The sequence below is a fragment of the Oncorhynchus masou genome, unplaced genomic scaffold, assembly GCF_036934945.1.
Source record: "Oncorhynchus masou masou isolate Uvic2021 unplaced genomic scaffold, UVic_Omas_1.1 unplaced_scaffold_5689, whole genome shotgun sequence".
Taxonomy (NCBI): Eukaryota; Metazoa; Chordata; class Actinopteri; order Salmoniformes; family Salmonidae; genus Oncorhynchus; species Oncorhynchus masou.
In genome coordinates, this window is record NW_027012107.1 from 1 (window position 1) to 20,771 (window position 20,771).

The 20,771-nt window shown below is 45.8% G+C and overlaps 1 pseudogene; it reads right to left on the minus strand.

Moving 5' to 3' along the window:
* Positions 1–2,801: 2,801 nt before the first annotated feature.
* On the minus strand, positions 2,802–10,445 carry LOC135536192 (KH domain-containing, RNA-binding, signal transduction-associated protein 1-like; annotated as a pseudogene).
* Positions 10,446–20,771: the final 10,326 nt, after the last annotated feature.

Genomic DNA, 20,771 nt, shown 5'->3' on the forward strand with positions numbered 1-20,771 from the left:
ACCCCAGAAAGTGTAGATACCGAGGCATCACCAAACGTGGATTCATAATAAACCCCAGAAAGAGTAGATACCGAGGCATCACCTAACGTGGCTCCATAATAACCCCAGAAAGAGTAGATACCGAGGCATCACCTAACGTGGATCCATAATAACTGAAGTACGGCAGCACAGCTAGCGAGATGGTGTTGCATGTTGCAGTGCACAACCTCAAGAGTATTTTACAGTCAGCCATTGTTGCCGTTAACAACCAGACATCTGAGGGAGTGGCTAGTATAGCAATTAGAACAATTCCACGGTAACAGAATTACGAGTTCTCAAATATTTCACTTTAGAATGTACGTCAAACAAAAAACAATTAACGAATCATACAACTCTATGCTCAATGGCTACATTGAACAATTTTTAAAAAATCGAATAAAACATTCGCTGTAAAAACTGTACAGATGCTAAGTTTGGTCACAGAATTCAGTCAAATCCGACTTTTATTAAATTTACCAAACGTTGTATCCCTCCAATGCATTCGAGGCCACATGGCAGTCCCCAATGATCCAGGAATGGGCCACCAGAGTTGAGCTGGGGACCCTAGAATGCTGTAGCTCGAGGTCTCCTAGCAACCTCTATACGAAAAACCGTTGCTCAATAATATACAAAACTTAGGACGTGAACCAATAACATTTTCTTTAGTATTGGTGCACGTCAGAACAAACGCCTGCACATTCTCTAGGCGTCACGACTTCTGCCGAAGTTGGTCCCGTTCCTTGTTCGGGCAGCGTTCGAAGTCACCGGCTTTCTAATCACCACCGATCCATGTTCCATTTGTTTTGTCTTATTTATATAAACCTGGTTTCCATTCTATTATTTAATGTTCCTTATTTAACCCTGGGGCTTCCTCTCTGTTTTGTGCTTATTGTTTGTCATGCGGATTAGTTCTTTTGTGCTTTGGAATATTGTGTTTTTCCTTGTTGGAACATTATTTATATTTTGAGTACATTTCAGATTATTACTCATGTGTCCAGCGCCTGACTCCACATTTTTCCATTCACCAACAACCTCGCACTAGGTCCCAAGTCGTCGTCCCCACCCCCTCCCCAGGACAGGGATGGACAACACTATGGCCATCTGCAGACACGGACTTGTGTTCATGCTGAGCTGGAACAAAACCTGCACACTCTATAGGCACCCTGTCCCGGGGTAGAAAAGTGGACGTAGGCAGCGCAGCTCCACACTGCTCAGTGGAAAATTGAAAAATCGATTTTCAAGAATTCAGCTCATGCCGGCGTATGGTGAAGCAGTTAGATGAGTGTCTGGGCTCAGCACCTCCCGCCTCGTCGTCCTCGTCTTAACGCACGAGGTTTACGGACATTTAGAGCCACATGGGTGCCACCCTGTTGGCACTGTGAAAGTCACCGAATTCCTCCTAAGCTGATTGGCTAGGGCAGCGAGCCTAATAAGCCAAAGGGTAATTCCATGTAAACAGGCAACCAGTCGGCTCGTCCATCTACTGACGTGGTGATTGCTTGGTGTATTGTTGAAACAGACCAATCAATACCATGATCACAAAAAAATTATATTTGTGTCCTGAAAAGTAATCTGTAATTTCTTAATGCAAAAAAAATACTAGCTAGTGTCCTCAACTGATCACAACCGGGACATGGTACACTTAAAAAAAAATAAAAAGAGGTTCTTAAATGGTACTTCAGCTCTTGATAAAAAAGGTTCCTTCGAAAATTCTTGCCAGATAAAGAACCTTTTAAGTGTGAGGTTCTTGACGTGGAATCTACAGTTCTTCAGAAGTATGGAGATTTGTCCCCTTTCATAGCACATTGGTCCGTGTAAAATATTGTTGATTTTTTTGTGTAACTTCTCTAGTGTGAATTCAGTTACAGTAACACTCAGTGGTGTAAAAACGCTCCAGTGTTGATGTTAATAACCAGTGGTCAAACTAAACCAAAACTCAGCGTTATTATATTTCACAGCATTATCGATTGCAGGTAGATATTTGGAATTGTTTGTTTCAATATCTATTTTTTTTTTTTTGCATGGAAATTGATTGCTAAATTCATCGTGTGCTACTCAAATATAAATAAAAAACACATTATTTCTAAAATCATTCTGAAATGTTTGTTCCAGATGATATGGTTTAGGTAGTTTCATACATTAGTCTTCCTAATCCCGGCAGTCATTCTGAATGCGGGTGAATGAAAAGGCTAAATGTTTCATATCCCCAGTGTGGCCGGACTCCAACCGGAATCAGAGCACTGAAAGCCAGCATAATGGGACATGTAGATTACAGGCCACATCAAACTCTGTTTTCTAACACTGTATTAGGGTGAAACTACCTCATGAGATGTACCGTGTCATCTTAAAGAATGTCAGTTTAATGAGAACATTCACTTAGGATCTCATTTGGTGAAGCACCAGGACTGAAAAAGAATTAATTCTACGAACACATGTCACCAGTGGAGTGAGTCGAGGCTGGTACCTCTAAAATTTACTCCAAAGGCACACTGGGAAATATGCAAATAAGATTAAAAACCCTACAGCAGGGCTATTATATATAAAATTTATTTTATGATTCTTCAAAAAGAAACATCCCATTTATGGTTCTACGTAGGGGCCTAAAAATGGTTCCCTGTGGCGTCGCTCTCAACGACCTTATTTGGTTTCAACTCGCACATTTATTTTATTTGTTTATTTATTTGTGTAAGAGTGTACTGCAGGGTCGGACAAGGAAATGAAAGGTGACAAACAAAAAACAGCAGCTTACAGAACCACCAGACTTAAGAGTCGAATCCACTCACAGGAAACAGGAACTTCTTGACTTCCTCCATGGCGTGCGCCATGCGTAGGTAAGCCTCGGGCACGGGGGCAAACACCTCGATGAAGACATGCAGCTCCATAGACAGGTGTGCGTACTTGGCGTCGCCACCTTTCCTCAGACCCTCCTCCTGTAAACACAAGACCGTTCCAGAGCTCGTTGAGGAACACAAGCCACCTCGGTCCGGGTCTATGTAACCTATGACACAGTATTTTAGACAACATGGCCTTTATCAGGTGACCTTGGACAGTTCATAACCTTTAAAAAAAGAACCAGGTGAGACACATCTACCCTCATTTTCAGGGCTAGGCAGGTGCAACAAACAATCCCTTCATATAGCTGTGGCCAGCCTCCCTCCCTGTGCAGAAGGACAGCTGTGGCCAGCCTCCCCCTCCCTCCCTGTGCTGAAGGACAGCTGTGGCAAGCCTCCCCCTCCCTCCCTGTGCTGAAGGACAGCTGTGGCCAGCCTCCCTCCCCTCCTCCCTGTGCTGAAGGACAATGCTGTGGCCAGACTCCTCCCTCCCTCCTCTGTCGGACAGCTGTGGCCAGACTCCTCCCTCCTCCTCTGTCGGACAGCTGTGGCCAGCCTCCCTCCCTCCCTCCTGCTGAATGGGACAGCTGGCATGGAACTCCCTCCCTCCCTCCCTCCCTCCCTCCTCTGTCGGACAGCTGCAGCCCAGACTCCCTCCCTCCTCTCTGGACTAGCTGCGGCCAGACTCCCTCCCTCCCTCCTCCTCTCCTTCCCAGGATGACTGTGGCAGACTCCCTCCCTCCTCTATCAGGACAGCTGGCCCAGACTCCCTCCCCTCCTCCTCCCCTAGGACAGCTGTGGCAGACTCCCTCCTCCTCTGTCGGACAGCTGTGGCCAGACTCCCTCCCTCCCTCCTCTGTCGGACAGCTGTGGCCAGACTCCCTCCCTCCCCCCTCCTCTGTCGGACAGCTGTGGCCAGACTCCCTCCCTCCTCCTCTGTCGGACAGCTGTGGTCCAGACTCCCTCCCTCCCTCCCCTCTGTCGGACAGCTGTGGCCAGACTCCCTCCCTCCCTCCTCTGTCGGACAGCTGTGCTGCCAGACTCCTCCCTCCTCTCCTCTGTCGGACAGCTGTGGCCAGACTCCTCCCTCCCTCCTCTGTTAGACAGCTGTGGCCAGACTCCCTCCCCTCCTCTGTCGGACAGCTGTTCAGACTCCTCCCTCCTCTGTCGGATGCTGTGGCCAGACTCCCTCCCTCCTCTATTAGGACAGCTGTGGCCAGACTCCTCCCTCCTCTCGGACAGCTGTGACTCCCTCCCTCTCCCCAGCTCGGACAGCTGTGGCGGTTTCCCCTCCCTCCCTCTCCTGGACTGGCTCCTCCTCCCCTCCCCTCCCTCCTCTGTGACAGCTGCGGCCAGACTCCCTCCCTCCCTCCTCTGTCGGACAACTGTGGCCAGACTCCCTCCCTCCCTCCTCTGTCGGACAGCTGCGGCCCAGACTCCCTCCCTCCTCCATCCGGACAGCTGGCCAGACTCCCTCCCCCCTCCTCCTCTGTCGGACAGCTGTGGCCAGACTCCCTCCCTCCCTCCTCTGTCGGACAGCTGTGGCCAGACTGCCCTCCCTCCTCCCTCCCCCTCCTCTGTCGGACAGCTGTGGCCAGACTCCTCCCCTCCTCTGTCGGACAGCTGTGGCCAGACTCCCTCCCTCTCTGTCGGACAGCTGTGGCCAGACTCCTCCTCCTCCCTCCTCTGTCGGACAGCTGTGGCCAGACTCCTCCCTCCCTCCTCCTGTCGGACAGCTGTGGCCAGACTCCCTCCCTCCCTCCTCTGGTCGGACAGCTGTAGCCCAGACTCCTCCCTCCCTCCTCTGTCGGACAGCTGCGGGCCAGACTCCCTCCCTCCTCCTCTGTCGGACAGCTGCGGCCAGGACTCCCTCCCCTCCCTCCTCTGTCGGACAGCTCCCTCCCTCCCTCCTCTGTCGGACAGTCGCGGCCAGACTCCCTCGGACAGCTCCCTCCCTCCCTCCCTCTGTCGGACAGCTGCGGCCAGACCTCCTCTCCCCTCCCTCCTCTGTCGGACAGCTGCGGCCAGACTCCCTCCTCTCCAACTGCGGCCAGACTCCCTCCCTCCCTCCTGTCGGACAGCTGCGGCCAGACTCCCTCCCCTCCCTCCTCTGTCGGACAGCTGTGGCCAGACTCCTCTCAGACTCCCTCCCCTCCTCTGTCGGACAGCTGCGGCCAGACTCCCTCCCCTCCTCTGTCGGACAGCTGTGGCCAGACTCCCTCCCTCCTCTGTCGGATGGCTGTGGCCCCCCCCTCCTCCCTCCTCTGCCCGGACAGCTGCGGCCAGACTCCCTCCCTCCCTCCTCTGTCGGACAGCTGTGGCCAGACTCTGTCGGACAGCTCCCTCCCCTCCTCTGTCGGACAGCTGCGGCCAGACTCCCTCCCCTCCCTCCTCTGTCGGACAGCTGCGGCCAGGGCTCCCTCCCTCCCCTCCCTCCTCTGTCGGACAGCTGCGGCCAGACTCCTCCCTCCCTCCCTCCTCTGTCGGACAGCTGCGGCCCAGACTCCCTCCTCCCCTCCCTCCTCTGTCGGACAGCTGCGGCCAGACTCCTCCCTCCCTCCCTCCTCTGTCGGACAGCTGCGGCAGACTGACTCCCTCCCTCCCTCCTCTGTCGGACAGCTGCGGCCCAGACTCCCCCTCCCCCTCCCTCCCTCTGTCGGACAGCTGCGGCCCAGACTCGGACTCCCTCCCTCCTCTGTCGGACAGCTGCGGCCAGACTCCTCCCTCCCTCCCTCCTCCTGTCGGACAGCTGCGGCCAGACTCCCTCCCTCCCTCCTCTGTCGGACAGCTGCGGCCAGACTCGGCCCGGAGCTCCTCCCTCCCTCCTCTGTCGGACAGCTGCGGCCAGACTCCCTCCCTCCCTCCCTCCTCTGTCGGACAGCTGCGGCCAGACTCCCTCCCTCCCTCCTCTGTCGGACAGCTGACGGACAGCTGCGGCCAGACTCCCTCCCTCCCTCCCTCGGACAGCTGCGGCCAGTCGGACAGCTGCGGCCAGACTCCTCCCCTCCCTCCTCTGTCGGACAGCTGCGGCCAGACTCCTCCCTCCCTCCTCTGGCGCCGGACAGCTCCAGACTCCCTCCCTCCCTCCTCTGTCGGACACTGCGGCCAGACTCCCTCCCTCCCTCCTCTGTCGGACAGCTGCGGCCAGACTCCTCCCTCCCTCCTCTGCCGGACAGACTCCCTCCCTCCCTCCTCTGTCGGACAGCGGCCAGACTAGCCCGGACAGCTCCCTCCCTCCTCTGTCGGACAGCTGTGGCCAGACTCCCTCCTCCCTCCTCTGTCGGACAGCTGTGGCCAGAGTCCCTCCCTCCTCTCTGTCGGACAGCTGTGGCCAGAGTCCCTCCCCTCCTCTGTCGGACAGCTGTGGCCAGACTCCTCTCCCTCCTCTGTCGGACAGCTGTGGCCAGACTCCCTCCCTCCTCTGTCGGACAGCTGTGGCCAGACTCCTCCGCTGTGTGCGTAACAGGTGGATAACGTGTGTGTGTGTGTAATAGGTAGATAGCAGGTGTGTGTAACAGGTGGATAGCAGGTGTGAAGTATACATGTCAGCTCTCTCACCTTGGCTTTGTCCTCATGGAACCTTTGCCAAGTACAGAGATCTTGGCCCCAGTCTCTTCCTGAAGGCGTTTTTGATTGTGTTGCCCTGAGGGCCAAGAATCTTCCCCACAAAGTTGAACTGGAAACAGGACAAACAAGACAGCTTTAGACTACAGAACATGATGCCTTTTGTAAACAGCATGCGGAAAAGCATATGGTTTCAGAGGTCTGAGGTGCTGGTATGTTACTTGAGACAGAACAAACAAGACCAGGTCAGCCAACAAATAAAACCAGTTTAAACATTACAGGACATTAACAAAATAATCATAACCAAACAATGAGATTTCCACATCCCACTGGGAAACAGACGTCATTAACAAATGTTTAAATATATATTTATTTTTTAACACATTTGGTTGTTTACTAGCATGAAATCAACAAAACATTTCACGTCATTGGATTTTATAGTTAAAACTGGGCCGAAAGCAATACTAAATTCCCTTAGTTTGATGACTTTCTTCAAATCTAAAATCAGTTTTTCCAAATTGAGTCAACGTCAGCACATTGAATGTTTTTGTTGAAATGACATGGAAACGTTGATTCAACCATATTTATTTGCATTTTTTTTTGGGGGGGGGGGCAGATGGGTCACTGTGAATAAGGCTTCTAGAGTGTTGAAAAGACGCTGTGTGTTCTGTACATTTATTTAGATTTGTACCTTGTCAGCTCGGGGGTTTGAACTTGCAACCATCCAGTTACTAGTCCAACACTCTAACCACTAGGCTACCCTGCCAACCCATGCTGTGTAAAGCAGTGCTTCAGAGTGGGTCATATGACCTTTTCCAATACAACATGCGGAAGACCTTCACTAGTGTAAGGAACTAGACAAAAGTATTTGAAACATGAAGCAACTATAAACGGAAGCATTTGTACAAGCCACCAGACTGGTCGAAGGGTTGTGGACACACACACACTGTGGTGACACTGTAAAGCTTTCGCCAGCCATGTAATCACCATGGAAACACAGAGGTTTAGTACCACTGTAAATAATGAAGGTGGAGGAAATCTATTAAAAACAACTGATCATTGTCCCTTGGGGAGAAACATTTTACTGTGACATGTGTTACCTCCCCCTGAAACACTTCCTTACAAGGCCTTAACCCAACAGTGCAGTTTCTTAACTCTTCTTTAAAAAAAAACAAGAGCTGTTGGATAAGGGCTTGTAAATAAACGTTTCCCGGGTAATGTCTACATTTATATTCGTCTCACGTGACAAATAACATTTGACTTTGGAGTCCCCTAAAGCATGGCTGAGAGCTCCCAGACACCTGCTGCTGAATGAAGGTCAGGAGACAAGAGAGGTGGAAGGCTTACCCTCGGATACTGTTTGACGGGTATGAGCACGCGTTCCTTCAGTTTGATATTCTTGACGGTGAAAAGGTCCAGATACGAGTCTCCCCCTTCCTTCTTGGGTTCACCTTTCTGGATTCTCTCGATTTCTACAAGGGAGAATTCAAAACCACGAAATCTTACTTTGTTATAACGATGCAGTTACCGTTAGAAGTCACACACGTGAAAGAGCATCGAGTCATGACAGCGTCTCAGTATACCACAACGCAAACGTGTCAACTACACTAACAGCCGGGAGCCAGAGGGTCGCTAGCAGCCAGAGGGTCGCTAGCAGCCAGAGGAGTCGCAGAGCAGCCAGAGGGTCGCGAGCAGCCAGAGGGTCGCGAGCAGCCAGGGAATTCGCGAGCAGCCAGAGGGTCGCGGGCAACGGTGTCTTCTGTACTAATCTAAACTTCATGGACATGCCACACAGGTACTGTACCACTCAACGGCACCTAGGCATGTATATTGTTATATACTATCCTTTGACCAGCCAGTGACACTCCGACATGTTGCATTGTCCCACTACAGTAGCCTAAAGGCACTCTAGCAGGCTAGCCACTATCTAACAGGCTGGCCACTATCTAGCCATTATCTAACAGGTTGGCCATTATCTAGCCATTATCTAACAGGCTGGCCATTCTAGCCATTATCTAACAAGCTGGCCATTATCTAACACTATAAAGAGAAGACGTTTTACAATGGTAATTATTAGCAGTACTGGACAAATGTTCTATGAGGGACAAAGTGAGATATACAGAAGATTTTGTTTTTGCATGTGACCACCAATAGACCTGGTGGCAACCCACCTGAAACGTTTTGAGTATACAGTATTTTACAGACAATAAACCAGGACACCTAATTTCAAGCAACAATGAGCCATCATTCCTTCATTCTGTGAACTCAAAAAGGTACAGACAGCCACCAGAGGGTCTTGATAAGGTGTTATAAAGGCTAAACAATTTATAAACTGCCTCCACCAAGTGGTAAGTTGCAGTACTACATTTCCATTCCAGGAGGTCTGGATTATAACGCAACACACACATGGGTGGAAGGACGGAGAACACTAATTTCCCCATGGAAAAGTGTCAGATCCAGCTGGAACACCACGTTTCAGCAATGTTAAACCACTCATTGCTGTGCTTCTCCGGATTTTAGCATTTCAAAATAGAGATCAGCTGTAATAATTGACACATTTGACTGAACTGAAAAGGGCCTGTTTCCCGGACAGAGTAACCGTTATTTCCTAGGAGAATCCCCACTGAGCCATTTGGTCCTGGACTAGTATTAAAATGTGTTTGTGAAACCAGCCCCCCCACCCCGCCAAATACACAAAAATAATAAGAAATAAACCCACAAATGGTAGCATCTCGAAACTGACCGAATAACTTGTGTTTAGGCAGACAAACTGCTTAATTGTTACACTGCTATCGTCACACAGTATCAAACTGACCCAGTTGTAAAAAAAAATATATATGATTACAAATACATTGACAGATGTTCCTCGCGTATTAACATGCGTTTATGCATTTTTAAATGTATTTGGCAAATGTAAAATACATTCCAGAAATATTTTTTAAATGTTTGTTTTCTCTTAAACTTCAATAAATCAGCCCTTGTGCGGTTGTTTGCTAGTCGAACCATGAGCCAGAACAAAACGTGCTCGTCTCGCCACACACACACACACACACACACACCTTTTGCTTCAATCGTAGGCTACTCAAAATGAGCCATCACAAAGGGTAATATATGCGATTTATAAAAACGTTTTTAAAGCGACATGCAACTATGAATTGTTTTTCTCTGTGCAATCACCCACATTAGAAATACAAAAGGTTCATGGACCACCTGCCGAGGGGGCAGAAAACGTGGTATTTTGTGCTTGTTTGCTGTGGGCAACGACCACACAATAAGGGAGTTATCTGCCACACAAAGACGCCAGAACGTCCCACCACGGTCTCTGGTTTGAGGGCAGAAAGACCACTATGGAAATAGAGATGCATCTTTGAGGATGCGATAGGGCGAGACTTCGGATAGGTTACCATGTGCGCATGGAAATCCACAAACTCGATACCGTGAAATACAGCGTTTATCATTCAACCGGGTTGTTAAACCGTGTCTAGACCGTGTCACCCTGTAAATGCAGTGTGATGACGGGTCGTAGGCACAGACCATGAAAAGAAAGAGTCTGTTTGCAGACCCACGTTAGCAGTCCCGTCTAGTCAAGGTGCGTAGTTTTCAAAACGCACCATTTAAAACAAAAACAAAATATATATATCTTATCGCAATGGCTAAAATATCAATCATTTTACTCGAGGCAGGACATTTGCCAATAAAATGTGTTTTTACCTGTAGATAAAAGTTTCATAGCGTGCGTAAACGAGACATCCATACTGTCCTTCTCCGCGAGAAGCTCCGGGAGATACTCGCTTTCTTGATTCTCCATTTTTTAGTTTAAAATCAGTTCGTAATGCAAAATGTGCAATTAAAAATCAAGCTTTCAGTGGGTAGAAAAAGATAAATAAAAATAAATAGTCCAGTTTAATGTCCACTTCTTCGCATGTAGAGCTCTCGCTGCTATAGCGCACGGCTACTGACAACTGCGGATGAGTGGTCCTGTCGCGGCGCCTTGACTTTATGAAAATGGAGATGGCAGCATGCGTCCGTCGAATAAAGAATACACGGAAGTGAGCTCGGCGCGATAAGCCAATGATGTATATCAACCATGGATCGCAGATGCTATGTATTGGCCAATGAAAGCTGTAAAACCCACCCGACGGCCATATTGGCACTCCTCTGAAACACAGTCCCACAGTCCCATAGGAATGAATGGACTTCGAAAGTGCTTTATTTATATGTTTCAAGGACAAAATTACATGTAATATAATATAATAAATAATATATCCTATTTAGCAGACGCTTTTGTCCAAAGCGACTTACAAAGTAAGCTGGGGCCACTACTTTTACATATGGGTGGCCCCAGCGGGGTCCCGAACCCACGACGCTTGGCGTTGCAAGCGCCATGCTCTGCAAACTGAGCCCACACAGGACCACATGTATTTATGTTGTAGTGGGGACAGTAACATTAGTACTTTCGAAAATATTATACTTTAGGATATTTGTTTAATATATTTTTTTGTTTGTACATTTAGCTTACTATTAATATTACTGATAATATTTTATTAACGTTTATTTAACTAGGACAGTGAGTTATTAAGAACAAATTCTTATTTACAATGACAGCATACCCGGCCAAACCCTAACAGGTACGACGCTGGGCCAATTGTGCACCGTCCTATGGGACTCCCAATCACAGCTGGTTGTGATACAGCCTGGAATCAAACCAGGGTCTGTAGTGATGCCTCTAGCACTGAGATGCAGTGCCTTAGACCCCATGTGCCACTCAGGAATCTGTATTAGATTAAACATGGCCATCGCTGGCCTTGTTTGTGTCTTGTCTATTATCCATGAAATGTTCACTCCCTGTACTTGCTTCTCTCGTCTCCCAGCGTCTGTCCTGACACCATGAGACAACATGAAGACAAAAGTGGCAGAATAAATTCAACCACACCTTTGTTTCATCAGAAAACCGGAGAGCAACATCTGTCCAGGGAAGTCAAGCATATTGCATGTAACAAACAGTTACATGACCTACAGCATGGTCGAACAAGTTAATGTTTCTGACATTTTCAGACTATTTCTCTAGATGCGGTAAAGTGAAGCCAAATTTAAACTGGCTACACTTTTTTCGTGTGCGCCAGGACCATTCACATTCACATTCAGGTGAGCTCAATGCTAATTGGCTATTATTTAAATATTTATTTTTTCATCAAGGGGAGACCAAAAGCTTGCTTGCTTCCCTCACATTCAATGCTACGGGCAGCAACAGTGTCATACTCTTTTTGAGCAGACAGCATCAGATAGATGGGCTACATACAGAGGTGCGCTGTCTCGTTCGCTCCGGATGCATTCTTTGGTGAGGAAACATTGAGCTTGTTGCGAATTAAAGGAAAATGAAAAAAAAAAAACACTGAATTTTTGCTGTTGTTGTTGGAGAAAGCATGAATATACGTCACTGGTCAACTCTACTGCCAAGCCACTGGTCAACTCTACCTCCAAGCCACTGGTCAACTCTACCTCCAATCCACTGGTCAACTCTACCTCCAAGCCACTGGTCAACTCTACTGCCAAGCCAATGGTCAACTCTACCTCCAAGCCACTGGTAAACTCTACCGCCAAGCCACTGGTCAACTCTACCTCCAAGCCATTGGTCAACTCTGGCCTCCAAGCCACTGGTCAACTCTACCTCCAAGCCACTGGTCAACTCTACTGCCAAGCCACTGGTCAACTCTACCTCCAAGCCACTGGTAAACTCTACCGCCAAGCCACTGGTCAACTCTACCTCTAAGCCATTGGTCAACTCTACCGCCAAGCCACTGGTCAACTACGTCCAAGCCATTGGTCAACTCTACCTCCAAGCCACTGGTCAACTCTGCCTCCAAGCCACTGGTCAACTCTGCCTCCAAGCCACTGGTCAACTCTACCTCCAAGCCCACTGGTAAACTCTAAACTCTACCGCCAAGCCATTGGTCAACTCTACCTCAGGCCATTCCAGGTCAACTCTACTTCCAAGCCACTGGTCAACTCTAATGTCACAGTCATGTCCAGGGAATACTCTGAGAGCAGCTCCTCAGGATGGACCTGGCACCTTGGTTCAGCTCAAGTCAAACATTGATTTTATGTAGGGCCTTGAATGCCTTGGGGTGTGTTTAGGTATGTGCAGTATTTAGAACATTTAAAATATTTTCTTCTCTCTCTCTCTTTCTCTTTCTCTCTCTCTCTCTCTCTGTCTCTCTCTCTTTCTCTTTCTCTTTCTCTCTCTCTCTCTCTCTCTCTCTCTCTCTCTCTCTCTCTCTCTCTCTCTCTCTCTCTCTCTCTCTCTCTCTCACTCTCTATCTCTCTCTCTCACTCTCTATCTCTCTTTCTCTCACTCTCTCTATCTCTCTCTCTCGCTCTCTCTCTCTCTCTCTCAATTTTAATTCAATGGGCTTTATTAGCATGGGAAACATATGTTAACATTGTCAAGGCAAGTGAGTTAACTAATAAAAAAAGTGAAATAAACTATTAAATATTAACAGTAAACATTACACATACAACAGTTTAAATGGAATACAGACATTACAAATACAAATAATACAAACAAATTACAAATAAATAAGCATAAATATGGGTTGTATTTACAATGGTGTTTATTCTTCACTAGTTGCCCCTTTCTTACATAACAGGTCACAAATTGTGTTTTTCTCTCTCTCTCTCTCTCTCTCTCTCTCTCTCTCTCTCTCTCTCTCTCTCTCTCTCTCTCTCTCTCTCTCTCTCTCTCTCTCTCTCTAGTCTGTGATGTACATAGCTGACAAGATTTCATTTCCCACACAGTTTGTCTCTGCCTTTTAATACACTTCTATCAGAATGATCTGATATGTAATGGGAATATCCAACAACCCTCGGTGCCCTCAGGATTTAAACCCTAGCGTGTTGTAGGCTACAGTATGACTGGGGGCCCTGACCAGGAAGCCTCAGACAAAATGCATTTTAGAATGCATGCTGCCGCTGTGTGGTCAAAACAGTCATTACTCCCCGGTTACATTTATTTTAACGTAATCTTTATTTAACCAGGCTAGTCAGTTAAAACACTAATTCTTACTACACGATGACGGCCTGCAGAGGCAAAAGATCTCACGTGGGGACGTGGGATTTAAAAACAACAGCAATAAAAAACAAAACAACGTAAGACAAATGGACAAGACAGACAGAAGACAACTGCACAAATACTACAGGAAACAAACAGTGTGTGTGTGTGTGTGTGTGTGTGTGTGCTACATGTCTCAACAACCTCTTCATGCATGTGTCCTTTGACCTCGTCTAGGGACACCAGGTCCTGTAGTTTTAGGTCTGCTTGGAGGGGACTTCCAACACCAATTAGCAATTAGAATGATTCACCTTCCTGGTGACCACGTCCGTGGACCTCTGGCAATGCAACGTATGAGATGTGTAACTGTGATCTGATCTGTAGATCATTCAATTATGTTTATAAAACACAGGCCTATTGGGGAGCTGTATAATGGGGGTGGCAGGTAGCCTAGTGGTTAGAGTGTAGGGGCGGCAGGTAGCCTAGTGGTTAGAGTGTAGAGCGGCAGGGTAGCCTAGTGGTTAGAGTGTAGGGGTGGCAGGTAGCCTAGTGGTTAGAGTGTAGGGGCGGCAGGTAGCTTAGTGGTTAGAGTGTAGGGGTGGCAGGTAGCCCTAGTGGTTAGAGTGCAGGGACGGCAGGTAGCCTAGTGGTTAGAGTGTAGGGCGGCAGGTAACCTAGTTGTTAGAGTGTGGGGCGGCAGGTAGCTTAGTGGTTAGGGCGGCAGGTAGCCTAGTGGTTAGAGTGTAGGGGCGGCAGGTAGCCTAGTTGTTAGAGTGTAGGGGCGGCAGGTAGCTTAGTGGTTAGAGTGTAGGGGCAGCAGGTAGCCTAGTTGTTAGAGTGTAGGGGCGGCAGGTAGCCTAGTTGTTAGAGTGTAGGGGCGGCAGGTAGCTTAGTGGTTAGAGTGTAGGGCGGCAGGTAGCTTAGTGGTTAGAGTGTAGGCGGCAGGTAGCCTAGTGGTTAGAGTGTAGGGCGGCAGGTAGCCTAGTGGTCAGAGTGTGAGGGGCGGCAGGTAGCCTAGTGGTTAGAGTGTAGGGCAGCAGGTAACCTAGTGGTTAGAGTGTAGGGCGGCAGGTAGCTTAGTGGTTAGAGTGGAGGGGCGGCAGGGTAGCTTAGTGGTTAGAGTGGAGGGCGCCAGGGTAGCCTAGTGGTTAGAGTGGAGGGGCGGCAGGTAGCCTAGTGGTTAGAGTGGAGGGGCGGCAGTGTAGCCTAGTGGTTAGAGTGGAGGGGTGGCAGGGTAGCCTAGTGGTTAGAGTGGAGGGGCAGCAGGTAGCCTAGTGGTTAGAGTGGAGGGGCGGCAGCGTAGCCTAGTGGTTAGAGTGGAGGGGCACCAGGGTAGCCTAGTGGTTAGAGTGGAGGGGCGGCAGGTAGTCTAGTGGTTAGAGTGTAGAGGTGGCAGGGTAGCCTAGTGGTTAGAGTGTAGAGGAGGCAGGTAGTCTAGTGGTTATAGTGGAGGGGTGGCAGTGTAGCCTAGTGGTTAGAGTGGTGGACTAGCAACCGCAAGGTTGCAAGTTCAAACCCCCGAGCTGACAATTTACAAATCTGTCATTCTGCCCCTGAACAGGCAGTTAACCCACTGTTCCTAGGCTGTCATTGAAAATAAGAATTTGTTCTTAACTGACTTGCCTAGTAAAATTATTAGAGTTTTATTATAAAGGGGCTTTACTATATTTTGAAATACATTTTGGTGCACAGATTTGTTTACAGAATGTCATGGTGTGCCGTGAAGGGGGGGAGGGGTTATGATTTATTAGTCCAGTCTTCAGTGTATCACGGGTGGTCTGCATGGAACTGCATTTCAATTGGCTCATAAAACGAGGAATGACTTTTTCTTGGCAGGTGGGTACAGTCCCAAATCCGATAAATCTCTCCTTCGCCTTCAGTCTTGCCCTTAATAATCCCCTTTCACTCTGTAAATTAGGTCCTCGCAGAGAAGTCAGCAAGGGTGCTAGGAGTCAACAAGGGCAGACTTGAAAAGTTAACGTTCTTGAATTTGAAATTTGTATGAAAAATAAAGAATTAAGCACAGTCTTCCCCTTCACCTCCCATTAAAGGACCAAAAGGCGGTGAGAGCAGAGAGCAGAGCACTAGCCAGGGTCAGGAGAGGGGCTCAGTTTAGCATCGCCAGGAGGACATAGGAACCTTTCTGTTCTGTCACACCTGTTTAGTTCTTTAACACCCACACTACCCCCCCAGCTTCTATCCCTCGATTATCTCTCTCTCTACCCTCTCTCTCTCTCTGCATCTCTCTCTCTGCATCTCTCTCTACCCCCTCTCTCTACCGTCTCTCTCTCTGCATATCTCTCTCTACCCTCTCTCTCTCTACTCTCTCTCTCTCTGCAGCTCTCTCTACCCCCTCTCTCTACCCTCTCTCTCTCTCTGCATATCTCTCTCTACCCTCTCTCTCTCTACCCTCTCTCTCTCTACCCTCTCTGCATATCTCTCTCTACCCTCTCTCTCTCTACCCTCTCTGCATATCTCTCTCTACCCTCTCTCTCTGCATCTCTCTCTCTGCATCTCTCTCTCTACCCTCTCTCTCTGCATCTCTCTCTACCCTCTCTCTCTCTGCATATCTCTCTCTACCCTCTCTCTCTCTCTACCCTCTCTCTCTCTCTACCCTCTCTCTCTCTCTGCATCCTCTCCTCTCTCTCTCTGCAATCTCTCTCTACCCTCTCTCTCTACCCTCTCTCTCCTGCACCTCTCTCTGCATCTCTCTCTACCCTCTCTTGCTCTCTCTCCCTCTCTCTCTCTCCCTCTCTCTCTCTGCATCTCTCTACCCCTCTCGCATATCTCTCTCACCCTCTCTCTCTTGCACCATCTCTCTCTACCCTCTCTCTCTGCATCTCTCTACTCTCTCTCTCTCTGCATATCTCTCTCTACCCTCTCTCTCTCTGCATCTCTCTCTCTCTACCCTCTCTCTCTCTCTGCATCTCTCTCTCTCTCTGCATCTCTCTCTCTCGGCATCTCTCTCTCTGCATCTCTCTACCCTCTCTCTCTCTCTGCATCTCTCTCTCTACCCTCTCTCTCTGCATCTCTCTCTCTACCCCCCCCCTCTCTCTCTACCCTCTCTCTCTCTGTTTTCTCTCTCTCTACATCTGTCTCTCTGCATCTCTCTCTCTCTCCTGTTTTGCATACCTCACTCTCTTTCTCTCTCTACTTTCTTCTATTTCTTCTGTTTCGCACATCTCTCTCTCTCTCTCAATTTCAATTTCAGGGGCTATATTGGCATGGAAAACAAATGTTTACATAAATATAGGTTGTATTTATAATGGTGTTTGTTATTCACTGGTTGCCCTTTTCTTGTGGCAACAGATCACAAATCTTGCTGCCGTGATGTCACACTGTGGTATTTCACCCAGTAAATATGGGAGTTTATACAAATTGGGTTTGTTTTCGAATTCTTTGTGGATCTGTGTAATCTGAGGGAAATATGTGTCTCTAATATGGTCATACGTTTGGCAGTTGATTAGGAAGTGCAGCTCAGTTTCCACCTCATTTTGTGGGCAGTGAGCACATAGCCTGTCTTCTCTTGAGAGCCAATAGCAAGGCTATGCTTCTCAATAGCAAGGCTATGCTCACTGAGTCTGTACATAGTCAAAGCTTTCCTTAATTTTGGGGCAGTCACAGTGGTAAGGTATTCTGTCTCTTTCTCTCCCTCCCTCTGTCTCTCCCTCTCTGAATTTGAGTGTTCTTTGGTTTGTGTAACGATGCTGAGGAGTCAGAGGCAGCTGTTACTGAAGACAGAGGGAGAATAATTTTAGATTTTCCTGGTTTTACATAAAGGTTGTCTGAATTGTTTTTTTCAAGTAAAAAAACGATGTTGATGCAAGCACAAAGTCTGGTTAGTGACAAGGCCACTTTAAGATCTCCTAAAATTAATGAGAAGAAAGAAGAATCACCGTCGTTCATCATGAATTAATGTATGAAAAACCGCAGGGGTCCTAACTTTCCATTGCTTGGAGACTAGAGCTCTTACTCAGGTATCCCTAAGGACACGCCCACCTGTGAACATGAAAACAGGGCCTTGCTGTACCTAAGATGAGTTGGCACCGCCCATAAACTAAGAACTTGTTAAAAAGAGTCAACAAGTGATAGAGTGAATATGGAGGTAGAGTGAATAAGTGATATAGTAAATAAGTGGGATAGTGAATAAGTGAAGATGTTATATAGTGAATAAGTGATATAGTAAATAAGTGAATAAGTTATATAGTGAATAAGTGATATAGTAAATAAGTGAATAAGGATATAGTAAATAAGTGATATAGTGAATAAGTGATATAGTAAATAAGGATATAGTGAATAAGTGAATAAGAATATAGTAAATAAGTGATATAGTGAATAAGTGATATAGTAAATAAGTGATTTAGTAAATAGTGATATAGTGAATAACAAGAATAAGTTATATAGTGAATAAGTGATATAGTAAATAAGGATATAGATATATATAGTGAATAAGTGAATAAGTTAAATAGTGAATAAGTGAATAAGTGATATAGTAAATAAGGATATAGTGAATAAGTGAATGAGATATATAGTGAATAAGTGGTATAGTGAATAGGTGATCTAGTAAATAAGTGATATAGTGAATATAGTGATGATCTAGTAAATAAGGATATAGTAATAAGTGCTTAGTAAATAAGGATATAGTGAATAAGTGAATGAGATATATAGTGAATAAGGATCTAGTAAATAAGTGATATGGTGAATAAGTGAATACGTCATATAGTGAATAAGTGATCTAGTAAATAAGTGATATAGTGAATAAGTGAATAAGTTATATAGTGAATAAGTTATATAGTGAATATGATATAGTGAATAAGTGATATAGTGAATGAGTGAATAAGTTATATAGTGAATAAGGATATAGTAAACAAGGATATAGTGAATAAAGGAATAAGTGGTATAGGTGAATAAGTGAAAGAGTGAATAACTGAATAAGTTATATAGTGAATAAGTGATAGTGAATAAGTGATATAGTGAATAATAAGTGATAGAGTGAATACATGAATAAGTGATAGAGTGAATAGTGATATAGTGAATAAGTGATAGAGAATGGAATAGTGAATGAGTGAATAAGTTATATAGTGAATAAGGAGAGTGATAGAGTGAATATGTGAATAAGTGTGATACAGTGAATAATTGATAGAGTGAATAAGTAATTGAGTGAATAAGCGAATAAGTTATATAGTGAATAAGTGAGAGTGATAGAGTGAATATGTGAATAAGATTGGGAGGAATGAGTTAATAAGTGATATAGTGAAAAAGTGAATAAGTGATTGTCATTGTAATTTCATAATTCCTATAATTGTACATTAATTAAATCACTCAGTCATATTTTATAAAGAATTCTAAGATTCTATTTGCATAAAATAGACAGAGACCAGTCTTATCAAAATTAGATAATAGTATTTATTCTCGGAGCGAGCTCCCATGAAACCACGAACAACAGTTTATATACAAAATATGACGTCATAGGTTATAAAATGTCCTTCCTCCTCATCGACCAGGACAGAAACAGGTTCAATAGTTTATTCCAACCCACAGCTCGCTCACTCCAGACACACACTTATCTAGATCAACTTCTGGAATCTTCACTTCATCCATCACTATTTAGAAGACAGTTCCAGATAATGGAAACCCAGGAAACACTCTGCCTTATCTAAAACATCCCAGAGCTATGTTGAGTCGGTTCAACCATAGGTTAACGACACTTTTTGCTTACTTAAAAACCTAAAATTCCAGTTATTTTTTATTTTTAATTACCCTTGTTTCATGCTCCACAATCCCTTCCTTATGAATTAACAATATTAATCAGATATAATAAAACAGAGTATAAGTTTAATTAGTTATAGTTCTATTTAAAATGTAGATATTGTTTAGTCATTATTCATAACATTTCTAACAGTGATATAGTGAATAATTGATAGTGAATAAGTGAATAAGTTAAATAGTGAATAAGTGATAGAGTGAATAAGTGACAGAGTGAATAAGTGATTGAGTGAATAAGTGATAGAGTGAATAAGTGATAGGGTGAATAAGTGAAAAGGTGAATAAGTGAGAGTGAATACGTGATAGTGAATAAGTGAGAGTGAATACGTGATAGTGAATAAGTGATATAGGGAATGAGTGAAAGCGTGAATAAGTGATATAGGGAATGAGTGATTGAGTGAATAAGTGAATAAATGATAGGGTGAATAAGTGAAAGAGTGAATCCGTGATATAGGGAATGAGTGATTGAGTGAATAAGTAAATAGGTGATAGAGTGAATAAGTGAATAAGTGAAGGAGTGAATAAGTAAATAAGTGAAAGAGTGAATAAGTGAATAAGTGGGGAAAGTAGAATATGAAGTCACCAGACCATGAGTCTAGGAAAGTAGAATATGAAGTCACCAGACCATGAGTCTAGGAAAGTAGAATATGAAGTCACCAGACCATGAGTCTAGGAAAGTAGAATATGAAGTCACCAGACCATGAGTCTAGGAAAGTAGAATATGAAAACACCAGACCATGAGTCTAGGAAAGTAGAATATGAAAACACCAGACCATGAGTCTAGGAAAGTAGAATATGAAGTCACCAGACCATGAGTCTAGGAAAGTAGAATATGAAGTCACCAGACCATGAGTCTAGGAAAGTAGAATATGAAGTCACCAGACCATGAGTCTAGGAAAGTAGAATATGAAGTCACCAGACCATGAGTCTAGGAAAGTAGAATATGAAGTCACCAGACCATGAGTCTAGGAAAGTAGAATATGAAAACACCAGACCATGAGTCTAGGAAAGTAGAATATGAAGTCACCAGACCATGAGTCTAGGAAAGTAGAATATGAAGTCACCAGACCATGAGTCTAGGAAAGTAGAATATGAAATCACCCAGACCATGAGTCTAGGAAAGTAGAATATGAAAACACCAGACCATGAGTCTAGGAAAGTAGAATATGAAGTCACCAGACCATGAGTCTAGGAAAGTAGAATATGAAGTCACCAGACCATGAGTCTAGGAAAGTAGAATATGAAATCACCAGACCATGAGTCTAGGAAAGTAGAATATGAAAACACCAGACCATGAGTCTAGGAAAGTAGAATATGAAGTCACCAGACCATGAGTCTAGGAAAGTAGAATATGAAGTCACCAGACCATGAGTCTAGGAAAGTAGAATATGAAGTCACCAGACCATGAGTCTAGGAAAGTAGAATATGAAGTCACCAGACCATGAGTCTAGGAAAGTAGAATATGAAGTCACCAGACCATGAGTCTAGGAAAGTAGAATATGAAAACACCAGACCATGAGTCTAGGAAAGTAGAATATGAAGTC